The sequence below is a fragment of the Salmo salar genome, chromosome ssa03, assembly GCF_905237065.1.
Source record: "Salmo salar chromosome ssa03, Ssal_v3.1, whole genome shotgun sequence".
Taxonomy (NCBI): Eukaryota; Metazoa; Chordata; class Actinopteri; order Salmoniformes; family Salmonidae; genus Salmo; species Salmo salar.
This window is the reverse complement of record NC_059444.1, coordinates 54,179,279-54,198,354: the sequence shown is the minus strand read 5'-3', so window position 1 is coordinate 54,198,354 and position 19,076 is coordinate 54,179,279.

Here is a 19,076-nt window from a genome sequence, read left to right as displayed (position 1 = left end):
CTTGTCCATTGCTGTTCTGGTTAGTGTTTATTGGCTTATTTCACTGTAGAGCCTCAAGCCCTGCTATTATACCTTATCCAACCTCTCAGTTCCACCACCCACACATGCGATGACATCACCTGGTTTCAATTATGTTTCTAGAGACAATATCTCTCTCATCATCACTCACTGCCTAGGTTTACCTCCACTGAATTTACATCCTACCATACCTTTGTCTGTACATTATACCTTGAAGCTATTTTATCGCCCCCAGAAACCTGCTCCTTTTACTCTCTGTTCCGGACGTCCTAGACGACCAATTCTCATATCTTTTAGCCGTACCCTTATCCTACTCCTCCTCTGTTCCTCTGGCGATGTAGAGGTGAATCCAGGCCCTGCAGTGCCTAGCTCCACTCCTATTACCCAGGCGCTCTCTTTTGATGACTTCTGTAACCGTAATAGCCTTGGTAGCCCAAGTTTGTTTTATTCACTGCTTTAGCACACTCTGCCAACCCGGATGTCCTAGCCATGTCTGAATCCTGGCTTAGGAAGACCACCAAAAACTCTGAAATCTCCATCCCTAACTACAACGTTTTCAGACAAGACAGAACAGCCAAAGGGGGCGGTGTTACAATCTACTGCAGAGATAGCCTGCAGAGTTCTGTCCTACTATCCAGGTCTGTACCCAAACAATTTGAACTTCTACTTTTAAAAATCCACCTCTAAAAACAAGTCTCTCACCGTTGCCGCCTGCTACAGACCATCCTCTGCCCCCAGCTGTGCTCTGGACACCATATGTGAACTGATTGCCCCCCATCTGTCTTCAGAGCTCGTGCTGCTAGGTGACCTAAACTGGGACATGCTTAACACCCCAGCCACCCTACAATCTAAGCTTGATGCCCTCAATCTCACACGAATTATCAATGAACCTACCAGGTATCACCCCAAAGCCGCAAACACGGGCACCCTCATAGATAGCATCCTAACCAACTTGCCCTCTAAATACACCTCTGCTGTTTTCAACCAAGATCTCAGCGGTCACTGCCTCATTGCCTGCATCCGTAATGGGTCAGCGGTCAAACGACCTCCACTCATCACTGTCAAACGCTCCCTGAAACACTTCAGCGAGCAGGCCTTTCTAATCGACCTGGCCCGGGTATCCTGGAAGGACATTGACCTCATCCCTTCAGTTGAGGACGCCTGGTTATTTATTTTTTTTTAAATGCCTCCCTCACCATCTTAAATAAGCATGCCCCATTCTCTCCAGACCTGACTGCCCTTAACCAATACAAAAACATCCTGTGTTGTTCTGCATTAGCGTCGAACAGCCCCCGTGATATGCAACTTTTCATGGAAGTTAGAAACCAATATACACAGGCAGTTAGAAAAGCAAAGGCTAGCTTTTTCAAGCAGAAAATGTACTTCCTGCAACACAAACTCAAAAAAAGTTCTGGGACACTCTAAAGTCCTTGGAGAATAAGAGCAGGGGTCTTCCTCCACCATCCTCCTTCTTTACTTACGGGTTACCAGGTGCACACAGTAGGGCCAGAGGCCAGACAGTGTGAGAGATCCCAGGCAGACGGGTAGAAGGCATAAGACATGGACAAGGGGCTCAAGGAGCTGTACACTCTCAGGCCCAGGGAGAGGGCAGGGAGTGGAGGCCTGGAGTCAGAGGTCACCAGGTCAATGAATAGGTGTGAGTGACACTGTCCTTCAGGGGGGCAGAGCAGGCAAATTAATGTAAAATCATGTGAGATGAAAATGGACAAACAAAAAGCGTGTGCAATGTGTAGGCCCAGTGAGTGTACATTCTGAACCTTGTTTGAGGTCAGTAGGTCACATGACCAAGGAGCTATTGAAATGAAACATTTTTTTAAATTCATTTTAAATCACCTGAGATGAAAAGGGACAAACTAAAGGGTGTGCAATATAGAAGGGTAGTCAGTGGACATTCTGAACTGTGTTTGTGGTCAGTAGGTCACATGACCAAGGAGCTATTGAAAATTGAATGTAAAAAAAAGTTTGTACTTTGTTTACCCTCCATAACTAATTCAACTAGGAATACGGAATGCTGCTCACATTTCCTACTGTTTATTAGCTTTGGAAATTGTGAAAATAAGAATAAAATAAGGTAATGTTGTGCGCAATTTTTCCAACATCATGACGCTTATTTGGAGAGTGCGGCTCAAGTGGTTTGAAATCTATTGAGGTTTGAAAGCGCATATATCCAACCTGAAACTGTCTTTACCTCGGTCTAACTTGTTCAGTAATCGTAAGTAATTTAGTCAGTGTGATTATAGATAGCTGAGAATGGTCAACTATCAACTCCACAATTTCTATTTTTTTTATTTCACCTTTATTTAACCAGGTAGGCAAGTTGAGAACAAGTTCTCATTTACAATTGCGACCTGGCCAGTTTGACACATACAACAACAGAGTTACACATGGAGTAAAACAAACCTACAGTCAATAATATAGTAAAAAAATAAGTCTATATACAAAGTGAGCAAATGAGGTGAGATAAGGGAGGTAAAGGCAAAAAAGGCCATGGTGGCGAAGTAAATACAATATAGCAAGTAAAACACTGGAATGGTAGATTTGTAGTGGAAGAAAGTGCAAAGTAGAAATAGAAATAATGGGGTGCAAAGGAGCAAAATAAATAAAGACAGTAGGGGAAGAGGTAGTTGTTTAGGCTAAATTATAGATGGGCTATGTACAGGTGCAATGATCTGTGAGCTGCTCTGACAGCTGGTGCTTAAAGCTAGTGAGGGAGATAAGTGTTTCCAGTTTTAGAGATTTTTGTAGTTCGTTCCAGTCATTGGCAGCAGAGAACTGGAAGAAGAGAGGAGGAAGGAGGAATTGTCTTTGGGGGTGACCAGAGAGATATACCTGCTGGAGCGCGTGCTACAGGTGGGTGCTGCTAAGGTGACCAGTGAGCTGAGATATGGGGGGACTTTACCTAGCAGGGTCTTGTAGATGACCTGGAGCCAGTGGGTTCGGCGACGAGTATGAAGCGATGGCCAGCCAACGAGAGCGTACAGGTCGCAGTGGTGGGTAGTATATGGGGCTTTGGTGACAAAACGGATGGCACTGTGATAGACTGCATCTAGTTTATTGAGTAGGGTATTGGAGGCTATTTTGTAAATGACATCGCCGAAGTCGAGGATCGGTAGGATGGTCAGTTTTACGAGGGAATGTTTGGCAGCATGAGTGAAGGATGCTTTGTTGTGAAATAGGAAGCCAATTCTAGATTTAACTTTGGATTGGAGATGTTTGATGTGAGTCTGGAAGGAGAGTTTACAGTCTAACCAGACACCTAGGTATTTGTAGTTGTCCACAGAACCATCCAGAGTAGTGATGCTGGACGGGCGGGCATGTGCGAGCAGCGATCAGTTGAAGAGCATGCATTTAGTTTTACTTGTATTTAAGAGCAGTTGGAGGCCACGGAAGGAGAGTTGTATGGCATTGAAGCTCGTCTGGAGGGTTGTTAACACAGTGTCCAAAGAAGGGCCAGAAGTATACAGAATGGTATCGTCTGGGTAGAGGTGGATCAGACACTCACCAGCAGCAAGAGCGACATCATTGATGTATACAGAGAAAGGCCCAAGAATTGAACCCTGTGGCACCCCCATAGAGACTGCCAGGGGCCCGGACAACAGGCCCTCCGATTTGACACACTGAACTCTATCAGAGAAGTAGTTGGTGAACCAGGCGAGGCAATCATTTGAGAAACCAAGGCTATTGAATCTGCTGATGAGGATGTGGTGATTGACAGAGTCGAAAGCCTTGGCCAGGTCAATTAATACAGATGCACAGTCCCCTGTGGCTCAGTTGATAGAGCATGGTGTTTGCAACACCAGGGTTGTGGGTTCGATTCCCATGGGGGACCAGTACGGGGGAAAAAATGTATGAAATGTATGCATTCACTACTGTAAGTCGCTCTGGATAAGAGCGTCTGCTAAATGACTAAAATGTAATGTAAATGTAACTTCCCTGAAAAGTTGCATACCACGGGGGCTGTTTGATGCTAATGCAGAACGCCATAGGATGTTTTTGTGTTGGTTAAGGGGAGTCAGGTCTGGGGAGAACCAAGGGCTATATCTGTTCCTGGTTCTAAATTTCTTTGAATTTCTTCATTTAAGATGGTGAGGAAGGCATTTAAAAAAAATATCCAGGCATCCTCTACTGACGGGATGAGGTCAATATCCTTCCAGGATACCAGGGCCAGGTCGATTAGAAAGGCCTGCTCACTGAAATGTTTCAGGGAGCGTTTGACAGTGATGAGTGGAGTTCGTTTGACCGTAGACCCATTACGGATGCAGGCAATGAGGCAGTGATCGCTGAGATCTTGGTTGAAAACAGCAGAGGTGTATTTAGAGGGCAAATTGGTTAGGATGATATCTATGAGGGTGCCAGTGTTTACGGCTTTGGGGTGGTACCTGGTGGGTTCATTAATCATTTGTGTGAGATTGAGGGCGTCAAGCTTGGATTGTAGGATGGCTGGGGTGTTAAGCATGTCCCAGTTTTGGTCACCTAGTAGCACGAGCTCTGAAGATAGATGGGGGGCAATCAGTTCACATATGGTGTCCAGAGCACAGCTGGGGGCAGAGGGTGGTCTATAGCAGGCGGCAACGGTGAGAGACTTGTTTTTAGAGAGATGGATTTTTAAAAGTAGAAGTTCAAATTGTTTGGGTACAGACCTGGATAGTAGGACAGAACTCTGCAGGCTATCTCTGCAGTAGATTGCAACACCGCCCCCTTTGGTCGTTCTATCTTGTCTGAAAACGTTCTAGTTAGGGATGAAGATTTCAGAGTTTTTGGTGGACTTCCTAAGCCAGGATTCAGACACGGCTAGGACATCCGGGTTGGCAGAGTGTGCTAAAGCAGAGAATAAAACAAACTTAGGGAGGAGGCTTCTAATGTTAACATGCATGAAACCAAGGCTATTACGGTTACAGAAGTCATCAAAAGAGAGCGCCTGGGGAGAAGGAGTGGAGCTAGGCACTGCAGGGCCTGGATTCACCTCTACATCACCAGAAGAATAGAGAAGTATGAGGATAAGGGTACGACTAAAAGCTATAAGAATTGGTCGTCTGTGACGTCCGGAATAGAGAGAAAAAGGAGCAGGTTTCTGGGGGCGAAAAAATAGCTTCATGGTATAATGTACAGACAAAGGTATGGTAGGATGTGAGTACAGTTGAGGTAAACCTAGGCATTTGATGATGATGAGAGAGATATTGTCTCTAGAAACATAATTGAAACCAGAAGATGTCAAAGCATGTGTGGGTGGAGGAACTAATAGGTTGGATAAGGTATAATGAGCAGGGCTAGAGGCTCTACAGTGAAATAAGCCAATAAACACTAACCAGAACAGCAATGGACAAGGCATATTGACATTAAGGAGAGGCATGCTTAGCCGAGTGATCAAAGGGTCCAGTGAGAGTTAGATAGCTAGCCGAGCCATAGGTAGCAAGCTGGTAGACGATGGAGGAGGTCTGTTTTTAGCCACCTCATGCGATTCCGTCAGTAGATTAGTGGGGTTCCGTGTGGTAGGGGGGACCAGTCCAATTGGCAAAATAGTTAGTTATAGTTGCCCAAGAAAATTGTCCGATAGACCTATTCAGATAGCAGCCGATAAGAAAGCTATCGATTAGCGGGCCGCAGATGGGCATTCGGGTTACGTCGCGACGGAGGGGCCAGTTGGATAACTCCCTCGGGCAGATAACGTCAGTGGTCCAGTCGTGAAGGCCCGATGGGGCTCCGCATCGGCAGTAAAACGGGTCCGGATAGGTGATTGTATCCCAGGAGAGGCTGATGGAACTCTTCAACTGGCTAGCTCCGGAATAGCCCAGGAGTGGCTGATGAAACGCTTCAGCTGGCTAGCTCCGGAATAATTTATGTTAACTCCGGGACCAACGTTGCCAATAGTCACTCAGGTAGCAGCTAGCTAGCTGCAAGATCCAGGTGTAAATGTCCAGAGCCTGTGGTAGAAATCCAGGGATATGGAGAGAGAATAGGTCCGGTAAGCTCTGGTCTGAGTCGCGCTGTACAAAAATTGGCGATAGCTTATCGAGCTAATGGATAGATGAGGACCGCTAACAGTGGCTAGCTGAACTACAACGTTAGCCAGTGAACTGGCTAACCTCTGGCTAGCTTCTGTTGTGGATTTCAGATGAGGTAAATAATACTTGTATTTTTTAAATTGGTGAGGCGGGTTGCAGGAGAGTGTTTTCAGGTTGAGTTTTTAGAAAAAAAAATAAGTAAAAAGATATGCGAAGAAAATATGTAAATATATATATACACAGGACAAGACAAGAGGAAGACAAAGGACGTCTGAACTGCTACGCCATCTTGGGAATTAAGATTAACGAGAGTCTTATCTTTAAAATGGTGTAAAATAGTCATATGTTTGAGAAATTGAAGTTATAGCATTTTTGAGGTATTTGTATTTCGCGCCATGCGATTCCACTGGCTGTTGACTAGGGTGGGATGCAAACGTCCCACTGGCCCAGAGAGGTTAAGCACCAGCTGTCAGAGCAGCTCACAGATTACTGCACCTGTACATAGCCCATCTATAATTTAGCCCAAACAACTATCTCTTCCCCAACTGTATTTATTTATTTTGCTCCTTTGCACCCCATTATTTCTATTTCTACTTTGCACTTTCTTCCACTGCAAATCTACCATTCCAGTGTTTTACTTGCTATATCGTATTTACTTCACCACCATGGCCTTATTTTGCCTTTACCTCCCTTATCTCACCTCATTTGCTCACATTGCATATAGACTTATTTTTCTACTGTATTATTGACTGTATGTTTGTTTTACTCCATGTGTAACTCTGTGTTGTTGTATGTGTCGAACTGCTTTGCTTTATCTTGGCCAGGTCGCAATTGTAAATGACAACTTGTTCTCAACTTGTCTACCTGGTTAAATAAAGGTGAAATAAAAAATTAAAAAATAAAACTTGTATGATGTAGAAAGTGAGAGGTTGTTTGACAGGGTCAGAGAGGTTGGACAGGAATGGGTGGTATTTTTGGGATGGGGGGGATGGGAGAAGTGAGGTTTGTAGGGAATTATTTTATTTTATTAGAAATTCGAGAATATAGTGGTACTCACACTCCAGTACAGTAGGTGGTATGCACCTGTCAGTTGATTGCGATCCACCAATAAAAACTTAAAGAAGATGAAGCACAAGATTGAACTTTCCAGAGTTTTCTCCGTTAGTTAACACTATCAACGTTTCCCTTTACTGTGGGAATTGTGATCGAATCAATGCAATATTAGCCACTTTCAGTGCAACATACCGAAACAAAACAAACTAGACAGTATGCAAAACTAACTATGCAAGAGATTTTGTTGTAGGCAGAATGCATCAGAGTAGGATTCTATTGCATAGAGCCCCACAGTGGAGGTGTCATAATACCAGTAAAACCTAGCAGTCAAACAGGGAAACGGTTCCAACCGTTTTACCACCATTCATTTTTCCCATAGGGGATTTTAGAAACACTTCAAATAAGGGCTGTGTTTCGTGTAGGCTGGATTAACTATCTAATGTTAGCTAAATGTAGTAATTAATACATTGCCAACATTTCTTTAAAATATTGGACAATTCTGTGAACTGTCTTGTTCAAGTTTTAAATTTTCACAAAAAAATAAAGGGAACACTTAAACAACACAATGTAACTCCAAGTCAATCACACTTCTGTGAAATCAAACTGTCCACTTAGGAAGCAACACTGATTGACAATACATTTCACATGCTGTTGTGCAAATGGAATAGACAACAGGTGGAAATTATAGGCAATTAGCAAGACACCCCCAATAAAGGAGTGGTTCTGCAGGTGGGGACAACAGACCACTTCTCAGTTCCTATGCTTCCTGGCTGATGTTTTGGTCACTTTTGAATGCTGGTGGTGCTTTCACTCTAGTTGTAGCATGAGACGGAGTCTACAATCCACACAAGTGGCTCAGGTAGTGCAGCTCATCCAGGATGGCACATCAATGCGAGCTGTGGCCTTAGGTTTGCTGTGTCTGTCAGCGTAGTGTCCAGAGCATGGAGGCGCTACCAGGAGACAGGCCAGTACATCAGGAGATGTGGAGGAGGCCGTAGGAGGGCAACAACCCAGCAGCAGGACCGCTACCTCCGCCTTTGTGCAAGGAGGAGCAGGAGAAGCACTGCCAGAGCCCTGCAAAATAACCTCCAGCAGGCCACAAATGTGCATGTGTCTGCTCAAACGGTCAGAAACAGACTCCATGAGGGTGGTATGAGGGCCCGACGTCCACAGGTGGGGGTTGTGCTTACAGCCCAACACCGTACAGGACGTTTGGCATTTGCCAGAGAACACCAAGATTGGCAAATTCGCCACTGGCGCCCTGTGCTCTTCACAGATGAAAGCAGGTTCACACTGAGCACATGTGACAGAGTCTGGAGATGCCGTGGAGAACGTTCTGCTGCCTGCAACATCCTCCAGCATGACCGGTTTGGCGGTGGGTCAGTCATGGTGTGGGGTGGCATTTCTTTGGGGGGCCGCACAGCCCTCCATGTGCTCGCCAGAGGTAGCCTGACTGCCATTAGGTACCGAGATGAGATCCTCAGACCCCTTGTGAGACCATATGCTGGTGCGGTTGGCCCTGGGTTCCTCCTAATGCAAGACAATGCTAGACCTCATGTGGCTGGAGTGTTTTCAGCAGTTCCTGCAAGAGGAAGGCATTGATGCTATGGACTGGCCCGCCCATTCCCCAGATCTGAATCCAATTGAGCACATCTGGGACATCATGTCTCGCTCCATCCACCAAGGCCACGTTGCACCACAGACTGTCCAGGAGTTGGCGGATGCTTTAGTCCAGGTCTGGGAGGACATCCCTCAGGAGACCATCCGCCACCTCATCAGGAGCATGCCCAGGCGTTGTAGGGAGGTCATACAGGCACGTGGAGGCCACACACACTACTGAGCCTCATTTTGACTTGTTTTAAGGACATTACATCAAAGTTGGTTCAGCCTGTAGTGTGGTTTTCCACTTTAATTTTGAGTGTGACTCCAAATCCAGACCTCCATGGGTTGATAAATTGGATTTCCATTGATTATTTTTGTGCTGGAGGTCATATTGCAGGGCTTTGGCAGTGCTCCTCCTGCTCCTCCTTGCACAAAGGCGGAGGTAGCGGTCCTGCTGCTGGGTTGTTGCCCTCCTACGGCCTCCTCCACGTCTTCTGATGTACTGGCCTGTCTCCTGGTAGCGCCTCCATGCTCTGGACACTACGCTGACAGACACTGCAAATCTTCTTGCCACAGCTCGCATTGATGTGCCATCCTGGATGAGCTGCACTACCTGAGCCACTTGTGTGGGTTGTAGACTCCGTCTCATGCTACCACTAGAGTGAAAGCACCGCCAGCATTCAAAAGTGACCAAAACATCAGCCAGGAAGCATAGGAACTGAGATGTGGTCTGTGGTCCCCACCTGCAGAACCACTCCTTTATTGGGGGTGTCTTGCTAATTGCCTATAATTTCCACCTGTTGTCTATTCCATTTTTATTTTCACAGAAGTGTGATTGACTTGGAGTTACATTGTGTTGTTTAAGTGTTCCCTTTATTTTTTTGAGCGGTGTATATACATATATATACATATACATAGTTGAAGTCAGAAGTTTACATACACCTTAGCCAAATACATTTAAATTCAGTTTTTCACACTTCCTAATATTTAATCCTAGTAAAAATTCCCTGTCTTAGGTCAGTTAGGATCACCACTTTTTTTAAAGAATGTGAAATGTCAGAATAATAGTAGAGAATGATTTATTTCAGCTTTTATTTCTTTCATCACATTCTGATCCCAGTGGGTCAGAAGTTTACATACACTCAATTAGTATTCGGTAGCATTGCCTTTAAAATTGTTTAACTTGGGTCAAACTTTTCGGGTAGCCTTCCACAAGCTTCCCACAATAAGTTGGGTGAATTTTGGGGCCCATTCCTCCTGACAGAGCCAGGTTGGTAGGCCTCCTTGCTCGCACACACTTTTTCAGGTCTGCCCACAATTTTTTTTATATGATTGAGGTCAGGGCTTTGTGATGGCCACTCCGACACTGACTTTGTTTTCCTTAAGCCATTTTGCCACAACTTTGGAAGTATGCTTTGGGGTCATTGTCCATTTGGAAGACCCATTTGCGACCAAACTTTAACTTCCTGACTGATGTCTTGAGATGTTACTTCAGTATATCCACATAATTTTCCTCCCTCGTGATGCCATCTATTTTGTGAAGTGCACTAGTCCCTCCTGCAGCAAAGCACTCCCACAACATGATGCTGCCACCCCTGTGCTTCACGGTTGGGATGGTGTTCTTCGGCTTGCAAGCCTCCCCCTTTTTCCTCCAAACATAACGATGGTCATTATGGCCAAACAGTTATATTTTTGTTTCATCAGACCAGAGGACATTTCTCCAAAAAGTACGATCTTTGTGCAGTTGCAAACCGTAGTCTGGCTTTTTTATGGCGGTTTTGGAGCAGTGGCTTCTTCCTTGCCGAGCGACCTTTCAGGTTATGTCGATATAGGACTCGTTTTACTGTGGATATAGATACTTTTGTACCTGTGTCCTCCAGCATCTTCACAAGGTCCTTTGCTGTTGTTCTGGGATTGATTTGTACTTTTCGCACCAAAGTACATTCATCACTAGGAGACAGAATGCGTCTCCTTCCTGAGTGGTATGACGGCTGCGTGGTCTCATGGTGTTTATACTTGCGTACTATTGTTTGTACATATGAACGTGGTACCTTCAGGGGTTTGGAAATTGCTCCCAAGGATGAACCAGACTTGTGGAAGTCTACAAAAAAAATTCAGAGGTCTTTTCTGCGGTCTTTTTTCTGAGGTCAATCAAAGAGGCATTGAGTTTTTACAGTAGGCCTTGAAATACATCCACCGGTACACCTACAATTGACTCAAATTATGTCAATTAGCCTATTAGAAGCTTCTAAAGCCATGACATCATTTTCTGGAATTTTCCAAGCTTTTTAAAGGCACAGTCAACTTAGTATGTAAACTTCTGATCCACTGGAATTGTGATACAGTGAATTATAAGTGAAATAATCTGTCTTTAAACAATTGTTGGAAAAATTACTTGTGTCATTCACAAAGTAGATGTCCTAACCGACTTGCCAAAACTATGGTTTGTTAACAAGAAATTTGTGGAGTGATTGAAAAAGGTGTTTTTTTTATGACTCTAACCTAAGTGTATGTTAACTTCCGACTTCAACTGTATATGTCCTTAGAAGCTGTGTTAATATAAAGTCATTGCAAACTTAGATGGCTGCTCCAGACCAGTTGATGGCACTATAGATGTAATTGGCACCAGCGGCACCATTGGATTCTAGAGCAGTAACTATTGATCAAGTGTTAGATTTAAATTATGCAGACAAACAACATGAAATATCGTGATTAGTATATCTGTATAATCACCAGTGGCAGTCGGTGCCATTTAAGATGAGGAAGAATTATTGTATTTTTTATGAGATTGGCCTTATTTCTATTACAGCTTATTGGATGACTGTCATTCATATTCCCTTCACCCAGTTCAATATAACATCAATAGGTTTATGCTACTAAATGATACTAGAATTTTCCCTGTACCCATCATGAGGTTGCTACAACCTAGCCTAGGAATGAAAGTTTACAACTTAGGTGCACAGGTCGAGAGAATTTTGAGTAATCAAGGTGACAGACATTCAATACCGCCTTGCACACTTTTGCCTCCATCTGGCTGATCTAAGGTGTAATCATTAGTCCAACACCTGCAAATTAGAGTTTCTATTGGACAAATTCAGGTATGTTTATCCCCGTTTCGTTCTGTTTGCTTCCGTTTAATTAAGAAAAGTTTTTCAACAGAATCGGTGATTGAATACACCCCTGATCACGCGTAAACACAGTTCTCTTTCATAGCAGCCATATAAAAACAGCATGATTACTTTGCTCGTTGTATATATAATTCCTTCTCGCACCTATACGCTCTCCTCCTCTCACCTTTTCCTGTCGTTTGGGGACTTCAGAGCACAACACATCAGCTGTCTGTGACCAGGCAAAATAACTTTTCCAAGCCAAACCTTCATAGCATGACCGCTAACCTCTACACACAATCTACATCGTTGTCACGTCATAGTCAACTAGAACTACTAAACCCGCTACAATCATGCAGTACAGTGTACAGTCAGAAAGCAGTGTAGCAGTTGCACCGGAGGGCCCCGGTGGTAATAAATTCATAAAACCAAAAGCATACCTTGACTTGGAAGAGTCCCACTGTTGGATAGCCATAGCCAGCTAGCTAACATAGCATCCCTCTCTGTTTGAGTAGGCTAAACTAGCTAGCTAAGTGATGTGATACCTCACATCTCAAAATAGGACTACTTAATGTTAGATCCCTCACTTCAAAGGCAGTTATAGTCAATGAACTAATCACTGATCATAATCTTGATGTGATTGGCCTGACTGAAACATAGCTTAAGCATGATGAATTTACTGTGTTAAATGAGGCCTCACCCCCTGGTTACACTAGTGACCATATCCCCCGCGCATCCCGCAAAGGCGGAGGTGTTGCTAACATTTATGATAGCAAATTTAAATTTACCAACAAAAAAAAAACAACAACGTTTTCGTCTTTTGAGCTTCTAGTCATGAAATCTATGCAGCCTACTCAATCACTTTTTATAGCTACTGTTTACAGGCCCCCTGGGCCATATGCAGCGTTCCTCACTGAGTTCCCTGAATTCCTATCGGACCTTGTAGTCATCGCAGATAATATTCTAATTTTTGGTGACTTTAATATTCACATGGAAAAGTCCACAGACCCACTCCAAAAGGCTTTCGGAGTCATCATCGACTCAGTGGGTTTTGTCCAACATGTCTCTGGACCTACTCACTGCCACAGTCATACTCTGGACCTAGTTTTGTCCCATGGAATAAATGTTGTGGATCTTAATGTTTTTCCTCATAATCCTGGACTATCGGACCACCATTTTATTACGTTCGCAATCGCAACAAATAATCTGCTCAGACCCCAACCAAGAAGCATTAAAAGTCGTGCTATAAATTCTCAGACAACCCAAAGATTCCTTGATGCCCTTCCAGACTCCCTCTGCCTACCCAAGGACGTCAGAGGACAAAAATCAGTTAACCACCTAACCGAGGAACTCAATTTAACCTTGCGCAATACCCTAGATGCAGTTGCACTCCTAAAAACGAAAAACATTTGTCAGAAGAAACTAGCTCCCTGGTATACAGAAAATACACGAGCTCTGAAGCAAGCTTCCAGAAAATTGGAACGGAAATGGCGCCACACCAAACTGGAAGTCTTCCGACTAGCTTGGAAAGACAGTACCGTGCAGTATCGAAGAGCCCTCACTGCTGCTCGATCATCCTATTTTTCCAACTTAATTGAGGAAAATAAGAACAATCCGAAATTTATTTTTGATACTGTCGCAAAGTTAACTAAAAAGCAGCATTCCCCAAGAGAGGATGGCTCTCACTTCAGCAGTGATGAATTCATGAACTTCTTTGAGGAAAAGATCATGATCATTAGAAAGCAAATTACGGACTCCTCTTTAAATCTGCGTATTCCTCCAAAACTCTGTTGTCCTGAGTCTGCACAACCCTGCCAGGACCTAGGATCAAGGTAGACACTAAAGTGTTTTAGTACTATATCTCTTGACACAATGATGAAAATAATCATGGCCTCTAAACCTTCAAGCTGCATACTGGACCCTATTCCAACTAAACTACTGAAAGAGCTGCTTTCTGTGCTTGGCCCTCCTATGTTGAACATAATAAACGGCTCTCTATCCACCGGATGTGTACCAAACTCACTAAAAGTGGCAGTAATAAAGCCTCTCTTGAAAAAGCCAAATCTTGACCCAGAAATTATAAAAAACTAAATCGGCCTATATCGAATCTTCCATTCCTCTCAAAAATTTTAGAGAAAGCTGTTGCGCAGCAACTCACTGCCTTCCTGAAGACAAACAATGTATACAAAACGCTTCAGTCTGGTTTTAGACCCCATCATAGCACTGAGACTGCACTTGTGAAGGTGGTAAATGACCTTTTAATGACGTCAGACCGAGGTTCTGCGTCTGTCCTCGTGCTCCTAGATCTTAGTGCTGCTTTTGATACCATCGATCACCACATTCTTTTGGAGAGATTGGAAACCCAAATTGGTCTACATGGACAAGTTCTGGCCTGGTTTAGGTCTTATCTGTCGGAAAGATATGTTTGTCTCTGTGAATGGTTTGTCCTCTGACAAATCAACTGTACATTTCGGTGTTCCTCAAGGTTCCGTTTAAGGACCACTATTGTTTTAACTATATATATTTTACCTCTTGGGGATGTCATTCGAAAACATAATGTTAAATTTCACTGCTATGCGGATGACACAGAGCTGTACATTTCAATGAAACATGGTGAAGCCCCAAAATTGCCCTCGCTAGAAGCCTGTGTCTCAGACATAAGGAAGTGGATGGCTGCAAACTTTCTACTCTTAAACTCGGACAAAACAGAGATGCTTGTTCTAGGTCCCAAGAAACAAAGAGATCTTCTGTTGAATCTGACAATTCATCTGGATGGTTGTACAGTCGTCTCAAATAAAACTGTGAAGGACCTCGGCGTTACTCTGGACCCTGATCTCTCTTTTGAAGAACATATCAAGACTGTTTCAAGGACAGCTTTTTTCCATCTACGTAACATTGCAAAAATCAGAAACTTTCTGGCCAAAAATGACGCAGAAAAATTAATCCATGCCTTTGTTACTTCTAGGTTGGACTCCTGCAATGCTCTACTTTCCGGCTACCCGGATAAAGCACAAAATAAACTTCAATTAGTGCTAAATACGGCTGCTAGAATCCTGACTAGAACCAACATTTGATCATATTACTCCAGTGCTAGCCTCCCTACACTGGCTTCCTGTTAAGGCAAGGGCTGATTTCAAGGTTTTACTGCTAACCTACAAAGCATTACATGGGCTTGCTCCTACCTATCTTTCCGATTTGGTCCTGGCGTACATACCTACATGTACGCTACGGTCACAAGACGCGGGCCTGCTAATTGTTCCTAGAATTTCTAAGCAAACAGCTGGAGGCAGGGCTTTCTCCTATAGAGCTCAATTTTTATGGAATAGTCTGCCTACCCATGTGAGAGACGCAGACTCAGTCTCAATCTTTAAGTCTTTACTGAAGACACATCTCTTCAGTAGGTCCTATGATTAAGTGTAGTCTGGCCCAGGGGTGTGAAGGTGGACGGAAAGGCTGGAGCAACGAACCGCCCTTGCTGTCTCTGCCTGGCCGGTTTCCCCTCTTTCCACTGGGATTCTCTGCCTCTACCCCTATTACGGGGGCTGAGTCACTGGCTTACTGGTGTTCTTCCATGCCGTCCCTGGGAGGGGTGCGTCACTTGAGTGGGTTGAGTCACTGACGTGGTCTTCCTGTCTGGGTTGGCGCCCCCCCTTGGGCTGTGCCGTGGCGTAGATCTTTTTGGGCTATACTCGGCCTTGTCCCGGGATGGTATGTTGGTGGTTGGAGGTATCCCTCCAGTGGTGTGGAGGCTGTGCTTTGGCAAAGTGGGTGGGGTTATATCCTACCTGTTTGGCCCTGTCTGGGGGTTTCATCGGATGGGGCCACAGTGTCTCCTGACCCCTCCTGTCTCAGCCTCCAGTATTTATGCTGCAGTAGTTTATGTGTCGGGGGGCTAGGGTCAGTCTGTCACATCTGGAGCATTTCTCTTGTCTTTTCCGGTGTCCTGTGTGAATTTAAATATGCTCTCTCTAATTATCTCTTTCTTTCTTTCTCTCTCTCGGAGGACCTGAGCCCTAGGACCATGCCTCAGGACTACCTGGCTTGATGACTCCTTGCTGTCCCCAGTTCACCTGGCCGTGCTGCTGCTCCAGTTCCAACTGTTCTGCCTGCGGCTATGGAACCCTGACCTGTTCACCGGACGTGCTACCTGTCCCAGACCTGCTGTCCCAGACCTGCTGGAACCCTGTCCTATTCACCGGACATGCTACCTGTCCCAGACCTGCTGTTTTCAACTCTCTAGAGACAGCAGGAGCGGTAGAGATACTCTCAAAGATCGGCTATGAAAAAGCCAACTGACACTTACTCTTGTGTTACTGACTTGTTGCACCCTCGACAACTACTATGATTATTATTATTTGACCATGCTGGTCATTTATGAACATCTGAACATCTAGGCCATGTGCTGTTATAATCTCCACCCGGCACAGCCAGAAGAGGACTGGCCACCCCTCATAGCCTGGTTCCTCTCTAGGTTTTGGCCTTTCTAGGGAGTTTTTCCTAGCCCCCGTGCTTCTACACCTGCATTGCTTGCTGTTTGGGGTTTTAGGCTGGGTTTCTGTACAGCACTTTGAGATATCAGCTGATGTAAGAAGGGCTATATAAATAAATTTGATTTGATTTGAAAGTGAAAAACATACATCCAAATATAGCTCTATCTTGCTTCTCCTTAATTTTTGGAAGAAATACATTTTTTCAAAACTGTTCAACTATTGTCTTTCTCTGAGTCAACTACTCGCCACATTGTGTTCACTGCAGTGCTAGCTAGCTGTAGCGTACGCTTTCAGTACTAGATTCATTCTCTGATCCTTTTATTGGTTGGACAACATGTCAGTTCATGCTGCAAGAGCTCTGGTAGGTTGGAGGACATCCTCCGGAGGTTATCATAATTACTTTGTAAGTATATGGAAGGGGGTGGGAACCACGAGCCTCCTAGGTTTTGTATTGAAGTCAATGTACCCAGAGGAGGACGGAAACTAGCTGTCCTCCAGCTACGCCATGGTGCAACCCTACAGAGTGCTGCTGAGGCTACTATAGACCGTCAGTGCAGAACAGTGTGTTTTAATCTAATATTTGTTGACGTGAATGTATTTAGCATAGTTTTATCTAAAAAGGATCACTTTAATGTTTCACTACATTTATGAAAATCACTGAGGAGGATGGTCCTCCCCTTCCTCCTTTGAGGAGCCTCCACTGATAATCACATATTTTTGCCCTATTATGAACGTAGTGAAAATATTTTTATTAGGGGAAATTAGAAACCGGAAGTCCTGCCCCTTGCACAGTCAGCATATTACACCTGTGAGAATGTGGCTTGGCGGTTGGGAGCTTGAGCCGGTGGCCGAGAGGTCGCTGGTTAAGTTCCCCGATTCGACTGGGTAGGGGATCTGTACTTATGCCCTTGGGCGGGGCGTTTGACCCTGGTTACTGCTGTGGGTCGCTCTGGATGGGAGTGTCTGCTAGATGACTGAATGGAATGGAAATGTTGAGCGGCTTCACTGCAGGCAGATTGTATATTTTAAAATTAAACTAAATAAAATACAGTAAAAAATATGCTGAAAATATTTCACAAATCTTAACATAAACCATTAGTCAAATTAACCCCAGAATTTGTATATCATTTCAATACATTAAGTAATGACTTTAATAATTACCTGTTGCATTTAAAGATGCAGTAGACTAAACTTCACTTGGATCATCCTTGTGATATTGAGAGAAACATGGTAATGAGTGCACATAAAGGAAGATGGGCAATTTACTTGACGTTTTTTTTGTGTCCAAGGATAAGACTTTGTTTAAAAAAAATTATAATAATGAATACAAAACAGCTCCTCCGTTTGGCACCACATCAATTTATCATAAAGCATGATCCATTTTTACAGTTTTGGCATGTCAAAGAGTGAAAATGTAATATGCTGTAACCGTCCAAGGTTGAATTTGAACAACAAAAGTGTTGTGAACTGGTGTAATTCGTAACAGCAGTAAATATCTATAACTTTGGCATACATTTACAAGGGTATGTGATGATATTATGAAATGTGTAAATATTTACCTAGGAAGGAATAATATTCTTTAAAATACTTTTGTCTGCACATTTGAAAAACACAGAAAGCATATGGTGCAACCAAAATTAAAATGCAATTTGACCACAACATAATTTTTCTCCATGTGTTGATACGACATCAAAGCATACACTGTAGTGAACTCCCTAGTTTAGAAGATAGATAATTGCATCTCCAAAAATGTTCACACATTTAACATCTCTATCATCTGTCATGACAGGGGCTCATTTTCAATGGTGGTGCAACCACTAAAAACTAGGGATGTGCATCTCTCCTTTCATGAACAATTCGATACGCATCTAGATACATGGGCTCCAATTCGATACAGGAATGATATGTTTTAGTGTGAAACGATTCGGTGCGATTCTGTTTGATTTAGGGGAACGAATTGATGCGATTTGGTTTGATTCAATATAATTTGATGCACTAACAGGATGTGCATTGTAGGATGTAAAACAGGAGTGAGCACATATACTCAAAAGAAGGCAATCGGCATAAAAATATATATATAAATATATACAATTTGGACAGTACAAATTACTTTTGAGCTTAATTCAGTGATATACAGACATATAAAAATCTTTAGAATGGAATCAAATGTAAATAAACAGTATGGTGTAAAACTCAACAATAAAATTCCAAAACAAAACCAATCAGTATTGTATCATGGAAGAGAAAAGGCTTCAATCAGTATGGTACAGGGTTTCCGTTAGCGACATTTGACTGGCAGAATTTTAATTTACAGGACATTTGAGACATGTACCTGACCCATATGCATTGGGTGCATGACCTAATTAGGGCGTCCACCCACGGTGCTCAGAATAACAGAAATCACATTTGGATTATTGTAATTCATATTAACAGAAATTGTATATCGAGTATGCAACGATGTGCGGTCCTTTTCTACCGAATTCTGATGTACACTTTGAAGATGTGGACAGTTATTCTAACGAACATGTACTTTTCCTCAGCCAGCCAGAAAGGCAAGTAACGAACAGCATCATCGCTAGCCTGTCAATATACCATCTGCCATAGTAGAAAGTTTACCTATTCTATTGGTCAACTTGTCGAGAAAGAAATGGCCTATTCCAAAACAGACTCTGGGACAGTTGTAGATCCCAAAGTCATACAACCAGTAGGTCTAGGCTACATAAAAAAGTTAAAAGCAACGAGTATGCACCAACTAGCATGGGTTGCTAATATGATTAGGATAG